The sequence below is a fragment of the Mauremys reevesii genome, linkage group 1 (assembly GCF_016161935.1).
Source record: "Mauremys reevesii isolate NIE-2019 linkage group 1, ASM1616193v1, whole genome shotgun sequence".
In the NCBI taxonomy this organism is placed as follows: domain Eukaryota; kingdom Metazoa; phylum Chordata; order Testudines; family Geoemydidae; genus Mauremys; species Mauremys reevesii.
The window spans coordinates 132,417,253-132,429,807 of NC_052623.1; the positions used below are offsets into that span (position 1 = coordinate 132,417,253).

The 12,555-nt window shown below is 36.9% G+C and overlaps 1 long non-coding RNA gene across 1 annotated transcript; it reads right to left on the reverse strand.

The window, feature by feature from the left end:
• Positions 1-6,012: 6,012 nt before the first annotated feature.
• LOC120391435 lies at positions 6,013-11,889 on the reverse strand. The gene is made up of 3 exons (XR_005591349.1): positions 11,760-11,889; positions 8,910-8,955; positions 6,013-6,118 (listed from the first exon to the last, which is right to left on the reverse strand). It is a non-coding gene; the product is annotated as an uncharacterized LOC120391435 (long non-coding RNA).
• Between the last annotated feature and the right edge of the window lie 666 nt (positions 11,890-12,555).

Here is a 12,555-nt window from a genome sequence, read left to right on the forward strand (position 1 = left end):
GCAATATGTTGGCAACCACAGGAACCAGGGTGCAATCGGCTACAAATGTAGAAACATTCTTCACCACTTTTGACAAATGCCACATGTCACATACAGGATTTTAATTCTGGACATTTTAGAGATGAGATGAGATGAGCCACTAAATTCACATCTGCATTTCGTTTGGATTCTGACTCTCTTCTCAACATACACAATAAAGTTGTTTGGATTCTTGGTTTTGTTTATGACTCATTTCTAATAAAAACAGTTTCACAAACTCAATTACAATAATTTCAAGTAGGAAACTTGAATGTCTCTAAAGTCCTACAGCTTATCAAAAAAATAAAGAAGATTTCAATGTGTAAAATGCCAATTAGAAAAAGTGCATACAGTTAACTCACAGTAAAATATAAGTATGTAGGAATTTTTTACATTCAATAACCACAGCACAGTAGATGTTCACAGGTTCATGAACAACAACAACAAAAACCCAGCAGGTGAGGCAAATGGGTCTTTACTGCCTTATGGGCACTATTAAGTTAATTTTGTTTAAGTAGAAAGCTAATAATATGTTATTTTTTAAAGATAGGTAGATGGCATTCTTTTTCTGTTACTAAGAAAACTGATTCAAAGAGATCTTTAATGAACAATATTCATATGATTTTAATATTTTGGCTGAGATTTTCAAAAATTGACAATTCTGTGCTCATGATAGAAAATAAATAAAATGATGAAACTGCTAGAAATATGCAGCTGGCTTCATAACAGCTGGCTTCTTCACCCATTTAGAAAACAATATGTTTGAAATGTTATTAGATATTAACAAAATAAGAATTCAGCCACTCTTCACGGGATCTTTCTTAAAAGATACAAGAAAGGACAAGATAAGGAAAAGGCAAGTAGATAGGGACATAAAAGTAATTTTAAAACCTTACTTTACACGTTTGAGGTTTTTTTTGTTTTTCTCTGTGCTCTGAAGATTAGACCCACAGATACATTGCTAAGTGAGTTAAAGACAGGTGCACTTTGAATTCAGGTGGGTCTCTCAACCCCCTTGCCTTAATACTTACAACTCTGTCCTGCCCTACACCAACTTGAATACCTACCCTCTTCACTGCATCTCTAGTTTCCACTGGTATATTTACAAGCTGTGGATCCTCATGAGCACAGATTAGCAGCTCAAAATAAAGTGACATATGTGCATCTGTGTGTCGACTTCAGAAACAAGAAGACGCATCAGATACCCTACAAGAGTGCCCTCAGGGCTGCAAGATCCAGTCCTGTTCTTCCTCCTTTTCTAAGGTTTTGGCAAACCTCTCTCTATATAAGCTACTGATCCTTCACTCCCAGACTTTCCCTGCACAGGTACAACAAATTTGTTTCTTTCTTCTAATTTAAAATAACAGTGATTAGTTGTAAGAGCCTTTCCATCTCAATGCCATGTCCCGTCTTCCTCCCCAACTTTCTTTTCTTTTCCTTCTGCTTCTCTCCCCATTGATTCTCCACATTTATGAGACCTTCTTGACATCAAATCCCTTATGAAAACCATCCATTTTCTTCTCTTTTCCTTCTTCTACTCTTTCATTGTCTCCCTACTCTTGCTGCCTACACTACCATCCTTGTCACCAACTCTTTTTTCACTTGGACGTTCTTCCGCTCACTAAAATCTGCCACTGCCTTCATTTCTCTTGGTCTTGGTTCTCTTTGATTCTCTAACCTTCCTCTTCACTGCAAAATACTTTAGAAAGTAGCTTTCAAATTGTGAGGGGGCTTCTAAACTCTAATATATTGGACTTATTTTTCCACTTGAAATTCAGACTATCCATAGGGCAGACACCATCCTTCATGCAATGACCCTCTCCTCTTTTCTGTTGCTGACAGATTCTTCCTTCTTTTTGTAGTTTTTGACGCTTTGTGCAGCCTTTGATATCAGACGTTCCATTTTCCTGGAGCACTTCCATAGCTATGCAAACATCTCGGGTCCCCTTCTGCCATTATATGGCTCTGTCAATCTCTGACTCAGATTCTACTATATATAGAGAGAGAGAGGGCGGGGGGGGGGGAAGGTGACTGAAGGTATAGCTATAGCCCATATTCACAGATGCACCTAGGGTGACCAGAGAGCAAGTGTGAAAAATCGGGACGAGGGGGGGGGGGGTAATAGGAGCCTATATAAGAAAAAGACTCAAAAATCAGGACTGTCCTTATAAAATCAGGACATTTGGTCACCCTAGGTGCACCTGTGAGTATCACATTGTTTGAAGGTGCACAGATCTCTCATTTAAGTGTGACAATAGTGTATCTTGGTGTGTGTTAGCTGTCATGAAAACAAATTTCCATAGTAGGAGGTTTGCTGCTCTCAGATATCAAGAAACCTTAAAATTTGAAAAAGAAGATACTGAAATATTTATTTCTTTGTGGAAAGAAGTTCAGGGTTACATTTTCATGTGCTCAGCATCCACCACTGGGATCAGATTTTCAGAAAAGTTCATCTATCATTTAAGCACCTATCTAAAAGATAGAGTTTCAAGGTTTCCTGAACCAATAGTTCCCAATGTGACACTTTTGGTCAGATTTCAAGAATTGCTCAGTAGCAGCCAACATGCCAAGATTTTTTGAAAATCTGGCAACTTATTTTGGTGTCTAAATGGGAGGTGAGCTCATTTGAGAATTTGGCCCCAAAATAAATATTAAATTTTGTCTTCTTTTAGTACAGGCTGGGAAAGAATAACAGAGGAAGAGCCAGGCTCTTCCAATCATTTCTAGCCTATACTATAATGCTTAATATGAAGGTGTGAGATAGAAGAAGGAGAGCTGGGTGAAAGTTTTTGGACAAAACATTTTTTCTCCAAAAAATGTACAGAGGGGTCAACCAGAACACTGAGAAATTGTGTCAAATTTGCCAAAATTTTGATTATTCCTCTCCCTCCCATAAAGTATTGTTTCATTTATACATTTTCAAACCATTTTGATTTTTCAATCAAAATGACTTTTTCTTTTGAATTTTAATTTAATTTAATTTTAATAAGATAGAAAACACAAATGAAATGAAGCAAAATGTTTTGTTCTACCTGAAACAAAAAGAAAGGACTTTTTTTCCCTGAAAAATTAAAAAAAAATAGTTTTGGGTTGACCTCAAACAATTTTTCAGTGTTTTGGTTCTGTCACCAAACCAAAACAAAAAAAAATCAGTTATTTGCACAGCTCTAGTATTATCTAGAAACAAGAATGAAGGTAGAGTTTGCACTGAACAACATGCAATCAGAATCTGATCCAAAGCCCATTGAAGCCAATGAGAGTATTTCCATCAATTTCAATGGGTTTTGGATAAGGGTCTCACTGAGAGGACTGTTGTCAGAATTGACTTCTTCCCTCTTTTCTGAGATCCCATTTATCCTTAGATTAGCTGCTACAGCAGTTGGAACTGGCAGTTTTATATTTCTCTCTAATTTTAGACATTTAGAGCACACAGTTTAACTCTGGAGTAAATGAATTGGTCAGTGAATTACAGAAGAAGCTATTAAAAAGGCAATACTGGATAGCACACATATCATCTATTGTAAATACATGTAGAAACTGCAGTAATCATAGACAATACTTTGTAACCATTGGCAAATGCTGTATTTTTATTAGTAACCATTGTACTCCGGATTGGCACTGGAGTACTAGAGAATAGACTTTGACCTTTTAGGAACAGACAGGGGCTGATATAGTGTTGTTTCATTTTGGTTCAGAGAGATTTAAAGTGTGCATGCAAGTGCCAAACAACTGCTGTACAGTTCATTTGTTACAGTTTGTGTTATTTTAGTTTTGGCTAGACACAAAGTAAACTAAAATTGAGGAGTTGGCGAAACAACCTTACAACAGAAGTCACACCATCTTCATTAACAGGGCAGCAGCAGATGTTCTCCTCACCAAAAAACAAACAGGCCTTTTTGAAGGGGCACAGCAATGGCAGTGACATGCTATATTACTGCACTGGGGCCCAGGGATCACTACTGTCTCTGAACCCTTTAGTAAAGTTGTGATCAACCATGGTTTTGAAGCTGATAGTTGTAAATACAAATGGTTTCATTCACTGTGAATGACTTATGTGATGGATTTAGATTTTTTTTTCCTACTTGTGAATGATTAACTAAAAAAGAAAGATTTCTATTTGTTATAAACCAGGGTTTCTCAAACAGGGGTTGCTGCTTCTGTAGGGAAAGCCCCTGGCGGGCCAGGCCGATTTGTTTACCTGCCCTGTCCGCCTCCGCTTCCAGCAGCTCCCATTGGCCCGGAGCAGTGATCCGCAGCCAGTGGGAGCCGCGATCGGCCAAACCTGAGGACAGGGCAGGTCAACATCTCGGCCCAGCCCGGCCTGCCAGGGGCTTTCCCTACACAAGCGGCGACCCCTGTTTGAGAAACCCTGTTATAAACCAAATAATCTCAGCAATCAAATTTCTTTGTCCATTTGTTTTCACTAATTAGGGTGCATAAGTAGTCACTTATTTTTTCTATTTTTTTGCTAATCACCAATATGATAACCGATATTTTTACAAACTTGAAAATAGAGGATGTCAAATATCAAATTGGGAATAACGAATAGTGAAAAACTCTTATTTGCACACAAACATCCATGTTCACATTCCAACATGTGTATTTGTATGACAAACATTCCCAAATACTACTATGAAAAAAATTGTACTAATATTTACTATTTCATGTACTGTGTGTTGATTAATGACACGAGAGGACTTCTTATTTCTAAAACTAAACTCTTTATTAAAAGAACTATCTTCAGAGGTGCTGCAACTTCAGCAAGCAACCCAGATGTGCACACAGACTGGCTTCCTGGTGCTTCCGCCAAACTCTTCCCTCCTGCAACTAGTGTTTCTTCCTTTAGGTTCCAGGAAGATTCACAAACAGAAAATAAAAAAGGGCATAAACAGCTGAATGAAAACATCATTCAGAATAAAATGAAAGTTCCCAACACAATTTTTGCAGTAATACAACCAACCTTAGTTCCCAGGTTTATTGTAACTAAGGTTCCAATAAATTGCCATAAAAAATGCATGGCATAATTGCTATAAAAATTGCCATAAAAAATTAGAAGATACAAACAATATCTTACTACCATGTAAGTGCCATGTCTTTAAAATCCTTCATCCCTTACATCTCTTGGTGCATGCTTTAAAGAAAAAGAACATGTTCTTGAAATTAGATATACCTTGGTAAATTATTGCTATTGAAAGAGGAGCCAACAATGCAATATGACTATTAGAGCTGTGTAATGCTTAATGGTTTTAATTTACAAAGATTAGTCTGTATATTTGCTTGTTTTAGCTTCATACTTTCCTCCCGCTAAGGTTTGCTTTCAATTTTAAATTCAATGTCAAATTATAAGTCAGTTGAATAAACTATAGATGATTTCATTTCAAAATGGGAAACAATGAGTTTTGATGTGCAACCATAAATTATTCCATCATGACTAAAACTGGGCTCAGGTTCTCTGAAAAGGTTTGTGAACAAACCTTTCAGGCCAGATTCTGATACCCTTATTCACACTGAGTGATACCTGATTCCACGTGTGGTCCCACTGATTTCAGTCACTTAGTAATCAATATGAGTAAGGGGGATCAAAATCTGGCTCTCGGGAACCATTGTCTGAGTTTCAAGTTTATAATGAAACCTAAAGTCAGATGAGATTTGTTCAGGTTAGAGAGTTTGATGTGAACATTTCATTCCCCACTAGCTACTCTTCCTTGTGTAACACATTTTTATGAAGTTTTTAATATTTGGAGTCATCTTTGTCATTTTTACCCAGTCCATGCTCAGGCAGAAATTTCTATTTAAGCTAATTTGGCTATGGATATTTTTCTTACAGTGTATTACAATAGGAAAACCCACAGTGAAAATATACCATCAGTTGCCAGCAGCACTGCTGAGTAATCTCTTTCTAGAGAAGAAAATCTCTTTTATTAAATGTCAGCCTTCAAAAGTGCTTCCAACATGAATGAAAACCCTGATGCAAATAACATACGATTTGTCCATTCTGTTTGTGAGTTGTAACTGTTTGTAACCTTGAGGCAGATGGACAGCTGATGGGATGAATTTGAAGGATGTGTGAGCTGGGACAACTGTCAACTGGTGATGGAAGCTAAAGACATAGAGACGAAATGAGAGAAAGGGTAACCCTGTGGTTTGTGTCATGGTAGTAAACATTTGAGTGACCTTTACTAAATTACCTGCTATGATTTATTTGAGCCAATTATTTTAAAATGTTACATGGCTTGAAAGAAACATTGCACAGTAGACTGAAACCCATGGAGCATGCACATTTTTGACTGAATGAGCCATCTATTGATATCTCCTTTGCCAATTTCTGGCCTCTCTGCCTCACTGAGGAAAATGGAGTCCCCTGTCCAAATGGCAAAATGTTCCCTGGTACCTTGCTTGTGAAAAGTTCACAATTCCATTTTCAGCTGAAGAAACACTGATTTCTTCTTCTTTTATTGACAAGAATACAGCTGTCCCACTCTCCCACATGACAAATCTAGAATCAATTCAACACTTTGCTATGAAAAACCTCAGATCTCCCACATGGACATTCCCCCAAATTGCCTACTTCTAAGCATAAGAAACCCTCCTGGACAGAGCAGTGCAAATAACTTAATTTTCAGTACTGTGGATGAAGCAAAAACAATTGAAAAAAAATGTTTCAAGTCAAACAAAATGTTTCATTTGACCCTAAATTAAATGTTTCATTTTGTTTTCTGAGTTTTTTTTAACCATTTAAAAAAATAAAATTGCAGTAAAATTTGAAATGCAAAGGTATTTCATGTTGAAGTTGTATTTAGAAAATATCAACACAAAATGTTCTGATTCTTTCTGATTTTTTTTCTTAAAAAAACCCCAAACAATTCAATGAATTCAATCTAAATTTTCAAAATGTTTCGGTTGACTGGAATTTTGCCCAGCCCCACTCCTGGATTATCATTTTTTTTTCTGTCTCTTTCTTTCAAACGTGCACGTGAGAGAGCTGTCAAACCCATTCCCCCAATGACAACCCATAGCCACTGCTCCCAGCTTCTAGAACATTCCTACCTCTACCAAGGCTTAGAGCCCTATTATATATAAATCCTCATTTAAATATAAACACAAGAACATTAATTAATGCTACATTAAGTGTGAGAATTCAATTGTCCCAGTTTTATTAATTTATTTGCATTACACGTACTGAACCATATTCTAATAGCTTTCCTTCCACTGAGTGGCAACTTACTCCATGCACAGTTCCACTGAAATCAATTGACTCATAGAGAAAGGTATTAATTAATGTGGTTGAGGATATAAAAATCTGGCTCATAGTAATTTCAGCTCAGGCCTGAAGAAGAAATTGAGCCCTAGTTCAGGCCCTGATTGTTTTAGATGCAGTTTTGTTGCCTTTGCAAACCATGTCACCTCTGCTTTTCCTAGCTGTGTAGGAGAGCTAATATTACTCATTTGCAGGGTTTCTATGCAGGGTTGTTGTTAACATTAATTTATAATTACAAAAAGCTCTGTACATAGAAAGTATTGTCATAAACAGTAAGCCAAAATACTATATAAATCAATGTGGCAGAGTTAATGTTGCTTTGGGATCAAAACTGTTGAACTACCCAACTTTTGTATGATTAAAATCTCAAGTTTAAAAGTGCATTAATGCAGTTTTTCTTTTGTTTTAATTTTAATTAAATAGGCTGTTCAATCAAACCTAAAATAAATCTAATCAAATGTTGACATTGCCAAAACAAGAAGATTTGTGTTGTGTAATTAATTTGTGTTGTGCTGGAGAGAGTTTTTTTTCTCACTCTTTTAAAAAACAAACCTCAAGAGATGCAAATGATTCTTTTTTTAATATTCCTGTTACTTTCTGTTATTACCTTAAAGCTATTCAGAGATCTGCATCTTCCCAGAATCCTTTCATGTACGGGGGGAAAAAACATACCAGCTCTGCTTAAATAGACTTGTGGTTTATGAATTTGATTAGTTTACTCTGATAGTTGAAATATTTTGGATGATGATTCAAGTGGACAGGTACCTACTGTAGTAACCCTACGGCAGGAAATGACCCATATTTAAATTGTCAACCAAATGAAATCTCACAGCAAGGAGGGATTACAGATTCAATTGCTTTACAAAAGATCATTTTAGAATTGTACATGATAACAGAAGTCATCACTCATTCTTTTGGCATTTTGTCTGATTTTTATTCTTGTTTTTCTTGATTTATAGAAAGAATTTTTGGGGGGGGTGGAGGGCTGAGAGTATATTTTCTTTGATATCAAGTGGCATCACTTGATGCATGCTATCTTGTGATCCTGTAAATTATAGTCCACTAAATGATTTTAATTCAAGATCAAAAATAATGCAACAGACGCTTTACAGATCATGATATACAAAAAAATACACAAGTCAAATTCAGTTATCCCACACTTTCAAGGAACAACTGTAACCAGCATGACTGTTATATCTAGCACAAGTTTCACAGCATTAGTAATAGGAAAGGTGATAGTTGCAGACAGTTGCCTACATGTTGCTACATATTTTTAAATAATATTCAACTTTAAGTCAATTGTGTCTTTTTTTTACTATTAGATAATAAATACATATTAGTCATATATTAAAAAAATATAAATCACTTCAACACTTCCAAAAATCTGGCCCTTATCATGCATCTGATGTGGGGACAGACAATGCCAACCAAGATAAAGATGACAAGTTCAATATGAACAAAAGGGCACCGTTACTTTTATTCCTAGGGATTTATTTTCAGTCCATCATATTTGTAGCTGCACAGTGTACCTTTCTGTTACTAAAACACTGCATGGAAACCCAGCTCAGCAATACACTGAAGTACATGCCTAACTTTAACAAAACTTCACACACAAATTAATGGAACTACTCACGGGCTAAAAGTCAGGCATCTGCTTCTCTATTCTTTGGAATCAGGGCCTAGATTTACAGTGAGAGAAAAATCATGAAACATGATAGACCAAATTTGGATACCCTTACATATGCTGAATAACATCTTACTCTACAAATAGTCCCATTGATATAAATGCAGCTATTTGTGAGGAAACTTTTATTTCCTTTGATTTGTGCCTTACTTAGCCAGTAGTCCTACTGACTTTTATTGAGTCTATTTGAGGACTAAGATTCTACTCATGGTGAGTAAACATCAGAATTTGGCCTGATATGGACAGATGCAAAAAAGTAATTGTATTGGAAAGTGAAGTAAGTTCAGACATGGATTGGTAACTGTATGTAAAACCAGTTGTACACACATGAAAGTATCTGTTTGTTCACATAAATGCATAATTTATATGCATGAATCAGACATCAATTAAAATAAAGTCTCTCTAAAAATTTGTGATTTGTGATTCAGTCTTAGAACCTATCACTTTTACTTTGTTCCTCCTATTAAGCAGATCAGCATGGCACACTCTAGAATGAATTTCAGCTTAAAATAATGTTTCTTTTCTGCACAAACATAAAATGAAGCCTGTCCTACTCATCTCCTCCATCGAGAAAACTGCTTGCTCCCCTACAAAACAACTCGATAATCTTGCTGTGCATCAGACTGCATTCTCCCTGAAATCAAATCTCACAATCAGGATCATAAGGGAAATAGGAAGAGGATTATGTTAATAAACCTTCCAAAGAAATGGATAATAGATAATGAGTACTCATGATTGTTTATTTGCATTGACTTTTTTAAACAGAGGGCAACATGAACTGTTAAAAGAATATACTGTACATCTGTGAAATAAAAAGAAAAGGAGAAAAAGGAGATTCCTGTGGTGTAACACATAATATTGTTAATCTAAAATGACAAAGTGTGCAGATAGTTTTCATGCAGTTTGAGTAAAAGCAGCCAAATACCTGTTATTGAGTCAAATTTATCTTCTGTTCTTTGAATAATAGCCAGATGACTGAAAACTAAGAGCAAGTAATAATGATTTGTATTTGATAAGAATTACATTTTTGGCACCTGGAAAGGCCCAAAGGAACAATATTTTCTTGGATGATTGCTTATAGATTTTGGCCAATCATCTAAAATACACAAACATAAATCCTCTAACTCATATTGTGAGTATTTTCTATTGGAAACTCTCCCAATATACTGGACAGAAGTGCACAGAAGAAGGGGCCCTGATTCCTCTAGGAAATTACTCCTGATATTATTTGTATAGGCCTGTGGTGTGCATGGTGATTTGCAAACAAGCTGAAGAGCCTTCCCTGAGGAGTTTACAATCTAGATTAGACAAGAAACAAAGAAGGAAGAGGAAGGATGAATCAGAATGGTCTGGTTTGTGGATCAATATTTGAGATGCATTTTTCGTAATTCTGTGTTCTTTTAAAAATGCATTTACTATCACTGTGATGAAAGTTAAATTCCAAATCTGAGATGAAGCAGAACAAGAATAGCTGGAACTATGGAATTTTATTAGCCACTAGAAGGTGAGGAAGGCTCCTATGTACACTGAAGAAAGGAAGTTATTCCCAGGATAAAGAGTGGTATGAGAAAAGGTGCCCTTTCTCAGCTGGGAGAGATGAAAAGAACAGCTGGGTGAGGTGATCTATCAAAACATCATACATGAGAGACTGTAAGAGAAAATAAGAACTGGGGTGTATGCAGCGCTTTGAAGAATTTTAAAAGTGAGGAGGTGATGATAGGAATCTGTCCATCAGCGTTAGATTTATATAGTCTGAGGAAGAGGTGTGGCACATGCAGGAGAAGATATTACAGGGAATGCAGTTATATGAATTTAGCTACAGGGCAGATAGATGAGATGGAGATACAGGTTTGAGAGTCATCAACAAAGTTAATAACTGAAATTATAGGAGTGTATGAGATTCCCAACGGAGCAAGTGCAGAGGGAGAATAACATAGGGAACCAAACACAGACATCTGGTGAATCTTCACAGAAAGGGGATGGAGGAACAGTATCCACCAATGGTCATAGTGAAGAAGCAGTAAGTAAGGAGATCTTGGAGTAGCAAAGTCCTAGAAGCCCAGTGAATATAGGGTCTTAAGACAGCATTGGTTCACAGTAGCAAAGGCAACAGAGGGAGTAAAGAGAATGACTAAGGAAAAGAGGCCCTTGGATTTCATAAAGATGTCATTAGTAAAGGACAATATCAATAGTTTCAGCAGAATGGAGAACATGAATGCCATTTGGATAGAGTCAGAGAAAAGGTTAGCGGAAAAAAGCAGAATGGTTTATCTGTGGTTACTGAAATGTTGCTGAACATGGTCTGTCTTATCTTTTTTCAGCACAAGTTCAATAGGCAGTTTATTAGTGTAATGTAGCCTAGTAAATAATAATGCACATCTAGATGAAAGAGGTAACTGCAGCCTTTGAGCTGGTACCAAATGTAATCATACTGAATAGCTATCACGCTGCATGGATGCACAGTAATATGGAAAAACAGATTATTCTACTAACATACTAACAGCCAGTTTCTGAACAGTAGCCAGTCATGGTTGTTGTCAGCTAGGAAAATCTATACCAACTAGACATGAACACAAAACAAACACTACATGTATCAAATTTTACCCGTAAAGTCTACCTAAAATCTAGGTAAACAATTTAATAGGAAAGTTCTGTACAAATCCAGTTTCATGTCCTAGGTCCCCACAGACACACTGAACACTTTTCATTGTCTCAGTGGATAAACAAATTAAAATTATAGAATAATATATATTCTCAAGTACAGAGGACTGTGCTAAGCAATTATATAATGACACCTACCTACAAAGTGAAAAGAGAGAATGTTAAAGCAAACTGACATCATTGTGGCCTCCTGGACTGAAGATAGTGTAGTAAGGAATCCTTCCCTGTTGTCTTTGTTTACCAAGCTTAGGACAAGTCTCATCACACGATATCATATGGGACCATGTTAAAGATCATCCTGTTCATTTTTTCCAGATAGAAAATATGGATAATCAATTTATAGTTTAAAAAAGTTCATTAGAAGATTGACCCTCCAAGAGAAGTAGGCATTTGAATTATCTACCTACAACTCTCTTCATAACTCATTCATGCTCATGACCCATAGGGCTTGAACCCAGGTCCACAGCTGCAGCCATGCTCTAACCCTCACTGGTAGCCTGCTCATAGCTGCTTACCTAGGACCCATGAAGCCCAGCCCCAGTTTCAGGGTCTGCTCCTGAGGTCCAATTGGTGGAGTCCCAGAGCAGCCCACTGGCCCTACTTAAGGCAGCTGCAGGAACAGAAAGCGGTCTGAATAACTGGGCTTCACCGTGTTCTGGGCTGTGTGCTTCCGGCTCCCCCAGCTTCACTTCCTGGCATCCCGACCTGGCTTAACTCCTGATGTCTGACCTTGTGGTTGTCTTCTGTCTCTAACTCCTTGGTATCCTGAACTGTCCTAACTCAAACTCCTGACTCATGGTTCTATTCCCCAGTTTGTCTCATGCCTCTGATTCCTGGGTATCTTGACCCAGCTGACTCTTGACGCCTGTCTTGTGACTGTGGACTCTGGCTCTGACCATTAGGTCTGCCCATGACCCAGCTATGACATTCATCA